At 38.2% G+C, this 17,169-nt stretch overlaps 1 non-coding gene and 1 pseudogene across 1 annotated transcript; one reads left to right on the top strand and one right to left on the bottom strand.

Moving 5' to 3' along the window:
• Positions 1-1,986: 1,986 nt before the first annotated feature.
• Positions 1,987-15,659, bottom strand: LOC137751015 (UDP-GalNAc:beta-1,3-N-acetylgalactosaminyltransferase 1-like; annotated as a pseudogene).
• LOC137751647 (U6 spliceosomal RNA) lies at positions 13,496-13,598 on the top strand. The gene has a single exon (XR_011070898.1). It is a non-coding gene; the product is annotated as a U6 spliceosomal RNA (small nuclear RNA).
• Positions 15,660-17,169: the final 1,510 nt, after the last annotated feature.

Genomic DNA, 17,169 nt, shown 5'->3' with positions numbered 1-17,169 from the left:
GGAGAAAAGTTAGAAACGTTTCCATGCCCAACTTCAACACCTCCCCCAAAGTGTTAAAGCAAGTCTACCTTCAGGACATTTGAATGATTTCAACCCTTCCTCTTGCCTTGCCTCCGATTTCCCCAACCTTTGTCAATAACTGACGTTCCTTTAGACACTGAGAGCTGAAATGACCTAAAATGCAAATGCTTGGATGAGGTAATGTTTAATCCGTGAAATAAAAAATAGAACCAATCCATCAGAAGGCAAAGCCTGACTTGTGATCTTTTCCTGTTTTGACGGAGGAGAGAGTCTGTAAACAGTAGGAGGATACTGGTTACCTCACGTACTGGGGAGGAGAAATCAGTTTTAAAAGAGAGAGAGCTGAAGACACAGAAAGAACATTTCAACGACAGCCAACACAGCAGGGGTGTGGAAGGAGGCTTAGTATCAAGGGTATTTTAATCTGCAGCTAGGAAAATGGAGTTTTATCCTCAAATGATTTAGGGAGATTTTTGTGGGGATGTTTTGGAGATGTTACGGGGATTTTTATTGTTTGCTGCTTCTGTCGTTTTTAACATCACTTGCTTCCTATAAAGAGAAATTTTTCCTTCAGGGGATTCTATCCCTGTAACTATATTGACTTAATTCTGAAGCACCAATGCAATTAAAAGATGGTTCTAATTAATAGGCAATAGAATGGTTGTATGTGAAAGATTTAAGCAGTTTATGCTTGGTGCACTAAACGAATCTGAACAAAGTCACAAAAGGCATCGGAGCTCCATTAGAATTTATCAGCTGAGATGCTTGGAATATTTTTCACACTGGGTAGTCACACTGCTCCCTGCATTTGGGATTGGACTGAGAGGAAAAATAAGGTCGACATATTTTTCTGTACCGGTGGCAGTAAAACGGCTTCTCATTTCAGCTGAGAAGTGCCAACCACCAGAGCAAAAGTACCTTTACTGCAGGAATGCTACTTCTGACCCGCCAAAGAGAAACCTGATAGCATCACTGTGTGTGCTTTTCTAACAGGCAGCTAGACCGAGTGGGTCAGGCTCTGGGCTTTGGGGTCAGACTGCCTGCTTTCCAATCTGGCTCTGGCCACTGACGAGATGTAGAAGCCTGGGTGGGTAACCTGCTCTCTCTGCTTCAATGTCCTCATATGCAGAATAGGATAAGAACAACCTTTCTTCTTAGGGCGGTTGTGAATTACATACGTTAATTGACATAAAGGACCCACAATGATGTCTTACGGTACCGTGAGCGCTTGATGAATTTTGCATTATTATTATCTAAGTCTGTCGTCACAACTCTGTGACGGTCTTGTAAAGAAGCTGCATGACTAAGCATGTTCCATATTCCATATGATTATATTTTGTCCTGTGGATCTTATAATGCGTGGTCAGGTATGAAGGGAAAGAGGTTCTAAACTCTTATCTCCTAAATAAAGAAAGTTCCCCAATGGAATGCTGTACAAAGCATTACAATTCCACTTTGTCTTCTGTTAATGCCCATGATTTCTGAGCACTTGAAAAAAGATGACCCCTGGTTACCCACAGAGGCTAAACACAGTAAATCTTAGATACTCTGTCATTATCACTTATTTACTTTTAAAAATAACGTCCTTGATATTCTTTCTCCTGCGAGCAGTCTGTATTTAAAATAGCAAGAAAAAGTATTACTTAGAAATGGAAGCATTTAATCCCCTACCTACCAGAGGCCATCTTAGAAAAGTAAAAATGGTACAGAGAATTTTGGTCTTTACGTAAGTCTAAGATGAGAAGGTATAAAGTAAGGAGGTAAGAGGGCACCAATGGTAATTTTGCCAGCCTTGGGGCTGCCCAGCTTCTGAACTCTCTGCCTCTGTTTCGAGAAGTCTCCCCTTATTTGGTGCAGTTGTGCCATTTTCGCAGCCATTGTACTGACATGAGTCCTAGGCATTACCAAGAGCCTGAATAGGACGGGTTAGACAGCGGCTCTGCAGCAACCAGACAGTGGCTGCTGTCATTCCAGGGGCAGCTCCAGGCTCCAAGTTCTGTGGGGTAGGAAGTAAAGCTCGGGGGTACGGTCCCCGGTGGCAGTGGTCTCTCCACCGGAAGCCAATTGAAATGTCACCTTGGGCTCCATTCCTGGCTGCTTAAGCTCTGAGGCTAGTTCTCTGGCCCTGGTGGAGATTTTGTAAGCTCCCCAATTATCTTTTTAGTAAATTTCTTTCCACCATACATCAGCCACTGTAAGTTTCTGTTGCTTACAGCTAGGAACTCTGGTGGACTGATAAAGTGGCCAGCGGGGTTTTTTTGAGCCAAACAGTCTCATAAATCTTGAAAAGTATGAATTGAAGTGAAATAACCTAAGCAGCTTTCCCTGGATTCTTCTTGATCAGGGCACACTGGAAATCGCACTACTTTCTGAGTGCCAGGTATCGGGAAAGATATTGTCAAACTAGAACTTGATCCCAGTAGGGCAAAGCTAGGATAACAGTGTGGGAAAACCTATCAGTTAAGGAAGGTTCCGAGGCTATTTCTCCAGATTGCTGATTCCAGGCTGGAATAACACAGACCAACTGCAAGCTCCCTTTCCTTCAGTAATCCAACATGATTCTTACGAAAGGGCTACCTTTCCTCGAGTAAATGTCCTCAGGGATTTCAGCATGGGGTAGCAGGTGAGATTAGGTTACATCTGAGATCCCTTCCCAACACAAGATGCTATTCAAGCTTGGGTGACCTAAGGTGCAAAATATTGTCTGACATCCACTAGCAATAACTTTTCATCTTCAGTACCACCATCTAATATGAAGGAGACAGAATATTTGACATCACAGGTAAAACATCATGTGTGTTCACCAATTTTTCTTACCTAAGTTTTCAAAATGGACTACATTCAACACCTAGTAGGAACTCAATCAATGCTGCTCTGAATTGAACTGAATTATGTCCACGGCTCCATCCAGCCAGAACATTTTTTCCAATTTTTCAGCTGATCATCCTTACTGGTTCCCTGACTCTGTGTTCACCTTCTCCCTGACCCTAAATTCATTGGCATTGCTGAAATCACTGTGTCTTCTTGGTCTATCCCCTACAGACAAGCACATCTCAGCTTCAGCCTGACCCTGATCACCAACTTTCTTTACCAACTTTTTTTTTCTTCCTTTTTGCCCATCTAGTCCAAAAACCCACTAGTCTCCCTCTGCCCAAGTTCCTTTCTCAGGGTAGAGGCTCAGAAAATATTTGTTGTAAAAGAATAATTCACTATCTCATAATGACTTTTTTTAACACTCATTGGCTTAAAAAAAAATTTATCATTTTCTGATATTTCCTGATGTTAATGAGCACATATTTTAAACTCTTCTTGAAAAGAAAAAAAAAAAAAAACTGATTTAAGATCTTTCAAACATCACTTACACTTTGTACTTATTTTTATTTGGGGTCAAAGAACATGCCTAGAAATAAGACTTAAAAGGCTATCTGTGGTAAACGTTCTATAAACTTTGAAAATGATGGCTCATTTTCAACGCTATCGTTCATAGCTTATCATATTCCTAAAATTATGTGATATAACAGTAAGAATTAGCATTGCTCTAGGCAAAGCTTGCAAATAAATGCCTCTTTTCATAACGCTAAATAAATGTGGAAGACTCTGCCCTCTTTATTTAACAAACCAGGGCCACTTTGACCTTACATGCAAAGGTACTGGTATTACGCGATTAAGTAGGGACTTTCCCAATTTGCACTTGAACACTGGAAGTACTAGTTAAGTGAGGTATAAGTCTCTCATTTTGAACATTCCATCACAAAATTTAGGTAAAGCTGCCTCAATTCTCCTCACAACTGCCCAGCAAGTAGCCTTTAAAAATTTTAGCCACTAAAAAAAGCATTTCTATTAATTTTTATCTTTCTTCCTTCAAATATTAATGAATAGTTCCAGTGATAATTAGCAATTTTCCCTAATTACAGAAAATTGGCACTTCACAAATAGCAAACTCTGATATCTACTATTGTGCCAGTTTTCCTATTAATTTGGAAATTCAGCAATTATCACCAGAACTATGTAGGTTAAAGTGTGTCGGATTCTGGATAAACAACTTAAAATACCCAGCAATACAAGGTTCAGTGTCAAGGAAAGTTTAATATCGACATTTAAAGAAAAAAAAAATATTAGTGACCACCCCTGCTATTACAGCTCTGTGGGAAGGCTTTCCAAGTTTGTTTTCTTTCAGCCCAGCCCCTCAGATGACATCAGTGGCAGAACCTGGACAGCTTGCCTCATTGTCAGTCGGAAGAAAACAGCAACAAAAATGTAAATTCTCAAATTGGAAAGCAGCATATACAAAAGTGCTGTATCAGGTCTCAAATGGACATTGTTATTAATTTTCTTTTCTGGAAACAGAAATTCTCCAAGACCTTTGTTGGGTGAGAAATAACTAACACACTCGTGCACTTAATTCCTAACATGTAAATATTTTTACGGAATGCAAACCAATCTTTATATGAACTGTGTTCTTGAGGTTCACCTTGCTGTTAAGAAGTCAGGTGTTGGAGAAGTGCAGTATATCTCAGTTCACTTTGGAATAGCTTGTTTCATGCTGGCCTCTCACAAGCCCCTAATTAACTCTGGTTAACACTAGGAGTCAGCAGATCGACTCTTACTTTTTCATCTTAATGTGTGTCAGATGACTCTCAGCACAATGTCACTTAGCTTTATCTAGAACAGATCCTCATAAGTTCAACAGCTGAAAGCAAATGCTTGACTAGGCTTCCCAGCTTTCAGCAGTCTTTCCTGAACTCAGCAATTCTGAGACCAAAATTTAGGCTGCATTTGCATGTCATAAAAATAACTGGTTTTTCTGAAATGTGGAAAATTCAGTCAACTGAATCAATCCACAGGGAGCCAAATCAGCTTGACAGATATTTTTTCATTAAATTGATAGTGTTATGTGTGTTACTCAACCTCCTCAAAAAGGGAAAACAAGGTCAGGCAACAAGGGTGGTCAGATTTCTGTTAGCGTGATAAATAAAACTACGGTTTCCAATAATGCCATTCAGAAATTAAGAACATATTAAAAATCAAACTATGACTATGTTGATGGCCTCTCCTCACTGCGAGTCTTATAATACCACAGGCATTGTACTAGATACTAACTTTGGCGCATGAATTTTGTGTTAGAACTTTATTAGTTCACTAACTAGTCCCATTTTCTAATTATTTTTAGGACATGAGACATGTGTCCCTAATCAGATGACAGTGTCCTTCCTTGAGAGCAGGAACAAATCTCACCTTTCTTGTGTCACCCACAAAGTCTAGCAAGTACTTGGCAGAAGAGGTTAATGGTTTAGAGAAAGGCTCTGGGGTTGGACCAGAGGTCATTCTAGTCCTTTGTCACTGACCAACCAGCTTATGTTGTACAAATTGCTAAGTTCTTACTAAGTAAGTAGCATTTGTAAAAGTGGTAATAATTGCCACCTCATTTATTTGTTAAGAGGATTAGATAAAATAATCTATAGAAATTCCTAAATGTTGTGGAATATGGGGTATAATAGGAAGCTTGATCATAGTCTATGTCTTATATTATAACTTACATTTGTACTATAAAATTTTTGGTCTTATCTGAAAGCAGAGGACTCACTCCAAAGCCTATTTTACTTTTAAAATAAAATTCTTTAAAATAAACACTTGACTCTGGTCTTTCCCTGTGAACTGCCTTCCTCCTCCTTCAACCTCTGTTCTTCCTTCACCTAGGGTGTCAAATCATCCTGGTTTGTCTGGAGTAATGGGGCGTGTCAACACCATTAACCAGCTTGATCTAACTATACTCAACAAGTAGAGAATTCATATTTTCTCAAGAAAACCTGACACATTTAAAAAACTTGATTATCACTAAGATTATAAAGCAATATTCAAAAATTTCAAAGGTTACTACTCCAATCACATATTCTGATCACAATTCTAAAAAATCAATAACAAAAAGAAATTTTAAAGCACCATACATTTGGAAATTTTTATAAAACACTATTAAATAACCCATGGTCAAAGAAGAAATAAAAATGGAAATATAAATGAAATTGTAATAATTAAACTATAATTTTATAACTGAAAGATAACTTTGGATATAATAAGTTTATCAAAAGTTGTGCCATATAATAAAAACAGTGTCTACAGGAAAATTTAGTTTTAAAATTTTTACATTAGAAAAGAGAAAAGCTAAAAACTAGTGTTTCCAATTTAAAAACTTTTAAGTATAATGAAAGATAAATTAAAAAGAAGAAAAGATAAAGTTAAAATTATTGGGTTTCCCTGGTGGCGCAGTGGTTAAGAATCTGCCTGCCAAGGCAGGGGACACGGGTTCAAGCCCTGGTCCGGGAAGATCCCACATGCCGCAGAGCAACTAAGCCCGTGCGCCACAACTACTGAGCCTGCGCTCTAGAGCCCACGAGCCACAACTACTGAGCCCATGTGCTGCAACTACTGAAGCCCGCGCGCCTAGAGCCCGTGCTCCGCAGCAAGAGAAGCCCCCGCAATGAGAAGCCGGCACACTGCAACAAAGAGCAGCCCCCGCTCGCCACAACTAGAGAAAGCCCACATGCAGCAACGAAGACCCAACGCAGCCAAAAATAAAAATAAACAAAATAAGTAAATTTAAAAAAAAAGAATAGGCTAATTGTTAACACCAACAACCAATATTTAATAAACAAGTAATAAAAGTATTAATCAGTGAATATAAAAATAAAAAGATTCAATACAGAAGATGAACCAAAACAATTTTTTTAAAAGGCTAATAAAGTAAAAAATCTTTACTATGCTGTTTAAGGGGGAAAAAAAGAAAAAATAATAATAAGCCAAATTAGGGATAAAATAGTATAGATATAACAGGAATTACAAAGATACTAATGCATAAGAGAAAATTCTGAGGTTTTTTTTGCCAGTAAGTTTGAAGCTTTTTGTGAAATGAACAAAATCCTAGTGAGATATAATGTATAACTGATTTAGGAAGAAGAAGAAAGGCTGAAAAGTCCTATAGCTATTAAAGAAGTTGAAATAGATGTTTTTACAGGTTAATTCCACCAAAGTTTAAAGGTGAATATCTCTTATGTTATGCTTGCTCTCCCAGAAGATAAAAAAGGGGGGATGCCTTCCAATCCATTAATGAGGTTAGTGTAACCTTAGTATCAGTATGAGAAATGCAAATTGCCTGCCAGATGCACTCACCATTCCTATAGTTTATGTGAGTTAAATCTTTATCTTGCATCATGTGGCATCATAGGACAGTATGCTATTTAAAAATCAACAAGTAAGAGTATAACAATACTATTTAAAATTATGGGCATACAACCGATGAAGCTAACAACAGACACAAAAAAATATCACCTCTGGGGAGTAAGAATAGAGTTGGTGGGTGGGAGAACTTCTTCAGAAGCACTTTTGAACTGTTTGACCTATATAATCAAATGATAAATTAAAATGTGTGTTTTACCAAAAACAGAAGAAGAGGATGTATGGATAAGAAGTAAAGATAGCAATTGGAATATAACATATTTCCAGGAAGACGAACAGGTTAAGGAGTGTCTGAAAGTTTAGATCTTATTTTCTTCTTCCATTACCAGGCTGCCTTCTTCACAATTGGCTGGGACAGGGTTGCCATGGAACCAGGGCTTGTATAGTCACAGCATCATGTTTGTCATTGTTCAGACATATCACCATTTTTTCAAAATAGTTATCAAGGCTTTGCCATAAATTGTTATCTCCTTTCCCTGTTTTGTTTTGTGGTTCTTGAATCACTAGAATTATTTGGATTAATGCACGTTTCCTCATTTGCTTCTATAATAAAAAATATAAATATAAATGAACTGATATGTGTAAAGTACCTAAAACATGGTAGACAACTAATAAATATAAATTTTCTTTTCTCTGCTTGGGCTTCTGGACCCACTCATTACTTCTCGTTGGAAGATTTAAGGGGGGAGATAGGATCAAATCATACTTTGTAGACTTCAATTAAGCACTGCCATTTTCTTAAAACTGATGTCCTTTTATTACTAGAGCACATAACTGATATTTGCTATTCCAGAATTTTCATGAATATAAGCACGCCTTTTCATTTGTATATCCTTAAAGAACTAGTATGTTGGCACTATTTTAAGATAAGGTTCTCGAAAGCACATTCAATAGTTTTTGTGGAGTATTTAAGTGGATACAAAGATTGAGAAGCACCCAAATAGTTACCATCACCAAGAATCAAAGTCACATCATCATATTAGGACAACTTGAGAAAATAAGGGATGGGAAAACAGAGTTCTTGAATACTTTTGTTTGGTTGCTCTTACTGCATGCAGTGAAAAACAAATCCTCTTGTGATTCAAACATGAATAAAACATTCTAGATAGCTCTCAATGTCTTCGTTACGTATATTGCTGAAAATATTGCGTTTTTTCTAGCTATTTTCTTAGCTACATAGACGTCTTATTCTTAGCGATGACAGCTAACAACACTTTCTCTTTTGCAGGGAATAAGTTAAATCCAAAAGGGTCCTGGGACACAAACGATCCCTGCAAATATTTCCTGATGTCAGAAAGATACTTCTCTTGCCCATTTATCCTTGTAGTAGCAAAGTGATCTTAAGTTCCTTAGTTTGACTGGAAAAAAAAATCACCAAAGTAGGGCTCAGTCAAGGGAAAAAAATCATTGTGTGTTCAAATATAATACTGCGGTTCAAAACAAAACAGCAAATGTTGGAGCCAGTACCCTTCAGGTCAGATGAAGGAGAGCTGAAGATGAAGAGTGATACTCTCCTTTCTTGCTAAGATTTTGCTATTGCAGAAGATTTGGAGGTGGGATATTAAATTATTTGCTCTACTTTATGACCGCTGCATAGTATTCTAGAGCCTCCTATGTGAAGAAAGCTCATGAAAATAAAATATAGAGAAAGAGGCGGAAACGTTGAAGCCCTTCATTGAGGTTCTTTAGACTAGTGACCACAGAAGAGATCCCATAGTATCTAGAATTCAGTGCTGCCTTAAGATTCAATGAGTAAAGACGTAAAGACAAAAATCCTTATGCCTTCCATTACTGAAGTATTAGCTAATAAGTGAACAAAGACATCAGGATACTTGGTTGAATTGTCCTCATTTCTTCAGGATTTCTGGAATCATACAGATGTTGAAATAACCCCTTTGAATCAAATGTATTCTACTCTATGGTAAATGAACTTCTGCTTAAGAAGTTCACTTGAAAGAAATTTGATGAAAGGCTTGATGTCTTGGTCATCTGCAATCTTCCTCAGTTTATGCACATTGGGCTCTGGATAGGAAAGAAGGACTTTCACAGAGCATGAATCAAGCATCTATACTGTTTTTCACACCCACCTCAAATCTGAACCCTTTGAAAAATAGGGGTTTAAACTAACTTTGTGAAAAAACTGGTCTCAGTAGTTCATAATTTAAAACACATTGTGCTGTAGCGAAATAATATCCTGAGGATTTTTTTTTTTAAAGGAAACACACTTCCCAGAAGCATTAGCATTATGCTTGGTTTCCTTCAACGTCAGGTGTCACACTTTATAACGTGGGATATCTCTGCTTACACAGAGCTATTTCAATAAAGTTGTTAAAATTCAGATTGTGAACCCCACTGGTTACTAGCTTATGGAATTTTTATATTTATGTATTCCTCTACAAAAAAGCGCTTTATTTGTGGACGGAGTGAGTGCTGCCTATTTGTAAAGTCCCAAATGGGTCTTCTTGTGCCAAAGCCTATTATCCTACCATTATAATTCCATGTTTTTGAGTCCTGAAAACTTTTTGTATTCAGAAGTTCCCTATTATACTTGTATGCACAGCTCTTCAAGCTTATGTTTCTAAAATTGCAGTAGATCTACCACCTGGCACACGCAGAATTGTGTCAAGGGAATGAGAAACTATATAATAAATATGACATCTCCTCCTGGAAAATAAATTTTACTTGAAAATTTTGAGGCAGAAAGTGAAGTGATTTAAATGAAAATTTAAATACATTTTCTATTTAAATATATATATATATATATATATTTATATTGTTGAGGAGAATGCTAAGTGTGTGTGAATTGTTAGGCTGAAACCCAAAACTTCAAATAATTTCAAGGATATGGAGTTCGTGCTAGTGATTTTCATTTGTTTGTTTCAAATGCCACAAAGTACCCAGGTGGCTTAAACACACACACACAAAATATTTGCTTAGATAAATGAAAAGTCCAGGAATGGGACTGGCTTTGGATACAGCTTGTCCAGAGACTCAAAAGATGTCTCCTAGACTTTGTTTTTCTTCATCCTCTCTCAGAATCTTCTCTCCTCCATACTGACTTTATTCTTATAACCAAAAGATGAGTGCCAACGCTTCAGATTTTATATCTTCTCTGTCTTTAATCTCAGGGGGAAAAAAGCAAGAGTCTCTTTCCTAGAAATCTCAGGAGAAAAGAAACCTTGAATCTCACTGACTCCAGTTGGGTCACTGAATGAATCATGGTGGCCAGCTATAGAATTAGCCAAATGTCACACCCACCCTGGAACTTCAACAGAAGTCTATAAATTGAGAGTGGAAGAATCCCCTCCCCACTAGGTAAATTGTGGGACGTTTCCCAGAATAAAAGTGAATCATGCCAGGTGGCATGCTTTACACACACACGCGCGCGCGCGCGCGCGCATTGCTGTCGCCCTACCTCACCTCATACACACACACAACACCTTCCCCGGTTTAGTTCCATATCTTAAGGGTACGCTGGTGGAAAAGAATCTGAGACACATTGCTTTAACTTATCCACCAGCACTTTAGCAGGGATTAACAGCTGGCAGAATCCAGCAATGCTCACTGGCGATAGGACAGAAGTACCCAGATCAGAGGCTTCCGATGCACTGACAGTAGATGCACCAAAGATCCTTAAAAGATCCTTAGCTCCTGAGTTCCTTTAGTGCTTTTCCCACCTAATGACTTGCTGATGGGAGATAAACCTAGCTGACTTAGTCAGCGTAGGCAGAGCTGGAGGAGTGTTTGCAGGACGAGGCCTTTTTGAACTCATCTTCAAGGTTGGCCAAGATAGTTGCAAACAGTATAATGAACCATAATAATGACACTGCAGAGAGCTGTAAAGTGCGGGATGATCAATGCTGAGCTCACAAAGTATCTGATCCTCTGGGCAAACCACACAACTGGGAAATTCCTTGTTAACGGATGAACTTTGTTTCTCTTCAAATTTCAACAGCAAGGGGTTTTGTTCCACGTGCTATAGCACTGCACTATATTTTCCCATACTCCTTTTTCCCCAAAAGCAGATATCCTGCTCTGCCTCAAGAGACTGAGTTTATTATGAAATTTATTTTCATGTAACTACTTGTTAAATATACATGAGGTAGTGGATTTTGCCTGTTGCCTATTATCCATTCTCCTTTTCTCTTTTCGGGAGAGAATCCAGATTTTATTTAAGGTGGAAATGTGCCCAGAAAAATAAACCCTCCATATTCCAACCTTGATCACAGATAAGGGTGACCTTGGGACATATTTCTGACCATTGAGATATAAGCAGAAAGCTTCTGTGGATTTCTTTCCCACTTCAGTGACTGCCTGACACACAGACACGAAGGTTGAGCTGAAGCAGCCATTCTGTGACCATGTGGTGACACACATGAGGGTAAAACCGTGTGTCAAGGAAAGTACAAAGGAGGAAAGAGCCTGGAACAATGATAGAATGTGCTGTACCACCCTGGGTCTAGGCTTAATTGTTAGATGGAAACCTTAACGTATGTTGTATGAAGCCGCTATAATTGACTTTCCTTCTGTTGCAGGCAGCCAAACATGTTCTTAATCAGTAAAGGCTGCTTTTCCAAATTCTGCAAAATCTATTGATTTCTCACAACCATAGCAGAAAATTAGCCCAAAATAATTCATTCCACTGGAAGTTCAGCCAGTAAAATTTCTCCCCATTTTCTTTTCTTCATTTAATTGATTTTATTGTAACTGGATCAGGTCTGAGATGCGCGAAATGGAAATAGCCTTGTTATAAAGAATCAAACATTATAATGGTTCTAACTGAAATTAAGCTTTTCTTATAGGAGAATTATAAATATATGAGCATTACAAGAGCTGACTATACACTTTCAAGTTCATATTTTCTGCCAACAGATTTGATCTTTCACCATCATGTAATCCAGATGAAAGGAATCACTTGTCCCATATCAGGCCTAATGGGAAATTGCACAATCCCAAGGATATGGGGGCAAGGAGTGCTCCTCTTGGACCAACTAACAGGTCAAAGGTGACCTACATCACCACTCCTATGAAAAAATGTGCTTCTCCATGACATGGAAATCAGACTTGATTTTAGACCACATAGTAGGGCTTTCCTCTTGATGTGAGACTAATTACAATAGCAGCAGTGTTTTTTCTTTTTTCTTTTTATTCTCAAACTGATTGTTAATGAGATAAAACGCGGAGCAGTTAACAATGCAGCTCGAATCTTTAGTCTTCTCTTTCCAACTCAATCACTAAAATACGACACTCCTTTCATAATATTCTGGCCACCACATTCTCTCTTTTCTTTTTGGCTTCAGAGTCCTTTCCAAAAGGAAACATGCTGCCTGGCATTCTATACTACTCCTAATTTCCAGGTGGAAAAATGAGACAGATGAAGTGACATCTAAAAACACCGGGGATTATATTTTTAAAAACAAGACAATAATTCAGATCTTCTTGCTTTAATTCTTCTCTATATTACCACGACAAAATATTTATCAAAGTTCAAGAGATTACTGATATGCAATAATGACCAATGACTACACATTAATGGAACTATTCATAATTAACTCATTAGTGAAGTAACTGGAAAAGAAGTTTAAATATAGTGATTTTCACTATTCTGTTTATACAGTATTGAAACAACCATAACTTCAAACACCCATGAAAGTGCAAAACTCTAAGTAACATTAAATAATAATTGATAACTCTGAAATACTGAAACATCCTGAAGTATCTTCCAAATGACCAAAAACAGATGAAATTTTGTTCAGTATAACTTCAGTTTTCTTACACAGAACTATGTATTTTCAAAACTGTAATCCACGTAAGATATACACAAAACCCTGAACTGACTAGATTGTTCAATGAATAATACTCCACACTGCTTTGTTGTTATGGACAAATGAGCTTATGATTCAATGAAACCCATTTAAGAAATTCTAATCTATAGAATGACATGTTGAAATTGTTTGTTTTATCAACAAAAACCTCCTATTCCTTTGTAAGATGTTTAATTCCTCTGAATATCATCTTTAAAAGGCCTGACTTGATTGTTGTCAAAATAAACCACAGGTCAAGTGCAACCCTCCAGTATCTAGCCTATGGGCTCTTCAGGAGTTTCGGTTCTGTGTAAGCCACACGATGACCCTCCCATGAGTCTTCCATTGGAGATTTCGCAGTCTAATTTTAACGGTCTCCACAAAGTATCCCTCCCTTCTCTAGGCTTTGGGTAGAATGTCAAATTAATAACGGCATGTGGGTGCTTGCTTCGGCACATATACTAAATTAGAACGATACAGAGAAGATTAGCATGGCCCCTGCGCAAGGATGACATGCAAATTCGTGAAGCGTTCCATATTTTTAAGCTGGGACGAAGTGAGAGAGTGGCATGGACATATAAACACTACCAAATGTAAAATAGATAGCTAGTGGGAAGCAGCCGCATAGCACAGGGAGATCAGCTCGGTGCTTTGTGACCACCTAGAGGGGTGGGATGGGGAGGGTGGGAGGGAGACGCAAGAGGGAGGAGATATGGGGATGTATGTATATGTCTAGCTGATTCACTTTGTTATACAGCAGAAACTAACACACCATTGTAAAGCAATTATACTCCAATAAAGATGCTAAAAAAATCAACAAAAAAATAAATAAACACTGATATAAGGGGAAAAAATGGCAGGTGGTGTTCCTTAGCATAGCCTGCCAAAATGTGATAATTTCCTTGGAAGGAAAGCCATGGGCTGCAATCATGCATCTGATTTGACAGACATTCAAATGGATCCTATATAAAAAGAAAAGGTTGGTGTCTTCTGGAATATGAATGTCCACTTTTAATAAATTCAAACAGATCCCAACATAAACATCTTCAAACTTGATGGGTTTTACGTGACTCGTCATTTCATAGATTCTTGGCACCAAATTTCTGGATATTATATAACCCAACCCACTGCAGTAGGGAGGAGACACCTTGAAGGGATGCCCCTGGTATGAAATATGGGGTTTTTGTTAAAATCCTCTATAGGCATAATTATCAATTAGAGGACAACCTGTGAAAAACTCCTCTGAGTGGTTTAAATTTAAAAGATACTTCACTAAATTGCCAGTATTGATGAAAACATCAGTGTCTGTCTTCGTGATGTACCCTGCGTTGGGGCCAAACTCAGTTACCCACTTAAATGCCATAATTGTTTTCAAGGTCAGATTATTGTACGTGTCTAAAAAATCTTGTATTATGTTGCCATAAAGGAGGTGTTCATCCTCGAAGGATAATGCTAATACTTTGTCTTCCCTTTCAGCCTACTGGGCTAATAAGAAAAATGTAAGAACCTCATATCTCAAACTACAAATAGAACTACCGTATGACGCAGCAATCCCACTACTGGGCATATACCCTGAGAAAACCATGGTTCAAAAAGAGTCATGTACCAAAATGTTCATTGCAGCTCTATTTACAATAGCCAGGACATGGAAGCAACCTAAGTGTCCATCGACAGATGAATGGATAAACAAGATGTGGCACATATATACAATGGAATATTACTCAGCCATAAAAAGAAATGAAATGGAGGTATTTGTAATGAGGTGGATGGAGTTAGAGTCTGTCATACAGAGTGAAGTAAGTCAGAAAGAGAAAAACAAATACAGTATGCTAACACATATATACGGAATCTAAGGAAAAAAAAAAAAAAAAAAAAGGCCATGAAGAACCTAGTGGTAAGACGGGAATAAAGACACAGACCTACTAGAGAATGGACATGAGGATATGGGGTGGGGGTGGGGTGAGATGTGACAGGGTGAGAGAGTGTCATGGACATATATACACTACCAAGTGTAAAATAGATAGCTAGTGGGAAGCAGCCGCATAGCACAGGGAGATCAGCTCGGTGCTTTGTGACCACCTAGAGGGGTGGGATGGGGAGGGTGGGAGGGAGGGAGATGCAAGAGGAAAGAGATATGGGAACATATTGTAGATGTATAACTGATTCACTTTGTTATAAAGCAGAAGCTAACCCACCATTGTAAGGCAATTATACTTCAATAAAGATGTTAAAAAAAAAAAAAGAACCTCATATCTCCACCAAGACTTCTTTTCACCCCAAGTAACTCTAACGGCCTGTCTGGCTTTCACATCTGAGGGGTGTGAGGTCACCAGGATGACAAGACGTGCGTTTTGGTGAGAGCAGTTCCAATGCTCTCGAAGTGTGAAGCAGAAGTCTTGTCTGTAAATGGGCTCATAGTCACAGGAGTACGTCCAGTTCACGCATTCTATCACCTTGTAGTGGGGAAGACCGAGGTACCACCTCACCAGGAAACCCAGGAGAGACAGCAGCAGGAGGCTCCAGGGATCTCAGTGACATCCTACCCGGAAGCGTGGTCAGGAGCGCCGGGGCCATTCACAGAAGCTCAGGAGTACGGGAGCCTCGGGTTCTTGATTTACTTCTCCTGAGCGAAAGACCTTCAGTTTCATCAACTGAACGTTCCGTAGCAAGTGGCGGTCAAAACTAACGCTTGAAATTTCTACGGAAAAACAGACTCTCAGATTGGCTTAAAACTCTGCCATATACTGCTTATAAGCAGTATAAGCTTATATACTGCTTATAATTCTACGCCTGTAGAATTTCAGATGAGACTACAGCACCAGCTGAAGTCTTTTGTTTTCCGTATTCCATGCTTTAATCAAAAGATTTGCCGTGAACTCTCCAGCGCGCCGCAGGCACCCCTGCTCCAACGCGGGCAGAGGGCCGACCCTCCCCTCGCCCCATTTTCCAAGGCCATGTTAATACTGACATCTTGGACAAGTCACTCAACATTTTTGAAACTCACTTTCTCCACCTCTAAAGTGGTATTAACATATCACCTATTCCCTAGGTTTGTTATGAGGATTAACTGAGATAATCTGTAAATATTTCCTGGTAAAATATAAGCACTAAAAAATGGAATCCATTATTATCAATTATTATTTAATTGTATAACCTTGACTGGAAAGAAACATATCCAAAGGCACATAGTAAACCCCTAATAGGCATTTATGAATGAATGGTTAACAGTGGTTGTCTAGTTGTTGGGAGTAAGAGAGTTGGTGATTCTTTTTTCTCTTCTGCATTTTCTAAATTTTATTGAATAAACATATTTATTATTTTATAAGAACATTTGCTCACCTCTCCGTCCACCCTAAATACCTAATAACCAAAATTATATATATTATATAATATTTACTATAATTTGATATAATAAATATATTTAATACATGTTTTAATATATTTATTTCATATTTAATTTATAAAGTATAGATTTATAACATATCTGAGGCTTTATTTAAAAGACTAAGAGTGTCAGAATGAGGGGGAAGATGCAGTGATGCCTCTGTGAATACAAACACATATGCACGTATACATGCATAGACAGACACAAATTATAACAATAAGCTATTTGAACAAGACACACCTAAACCATGGCATCAAGAGAGTAAAAATAAATATGTAGTCTATAAATAAAGAAAGCAAGGATAACAATATTATTATCTGACATATAAAATTCAAGGTGACAAGCATCAAGCAGTAAGAATGCAAAGAGCTTGAATTATATTATTAATAATGTGGCCCATTTTTATATGGTAGAATACGGCAAATACGTAATTATGTTGCTGTGTTAGGAATTAAGAATTTCTGTGTACGAAAATAAGGGATAAAAATAAAATGACACAGCAAAAACTTGTAATGTTAAATCTGAATTGGAAATACTATTAAATCATGAACTTTTTCTTTAAAAAGTATGTATTCCCGGGCTTCCCTGGTGGCGCAGTGGTTGAGAGTCTGCCTGCCAATGCAGGGGACGCGGGTTCGAGCCCTGGTCTGGGAGGATCCCACATGCCGCGGAGCAACAACTACTCCCGTGAGCCACAACTACTGAGCCTGAGCGTCTGGAGCCTCTGCT

This window comes from Eschrichtius robustus, chromosome 17, assembly GCF_028021215.1.
Source record: "Eschrichtius robustus isolate mEscRob2 chromosome 17, mEscRob2.pri, whole genome shotgun sequence".
Lineage (NCBI taxonomy): Eukaryota > Metazoa > Chordata > Mammalia > Artiodactyla > Eschrichtiidae > Eschrichtius > Eschrichtius robustus.
The sequence above is the reverse complement of the archived record's forward strand: the minus strand, read 5'-3'. Positions and strand labels throughout refer to the sequence as shown.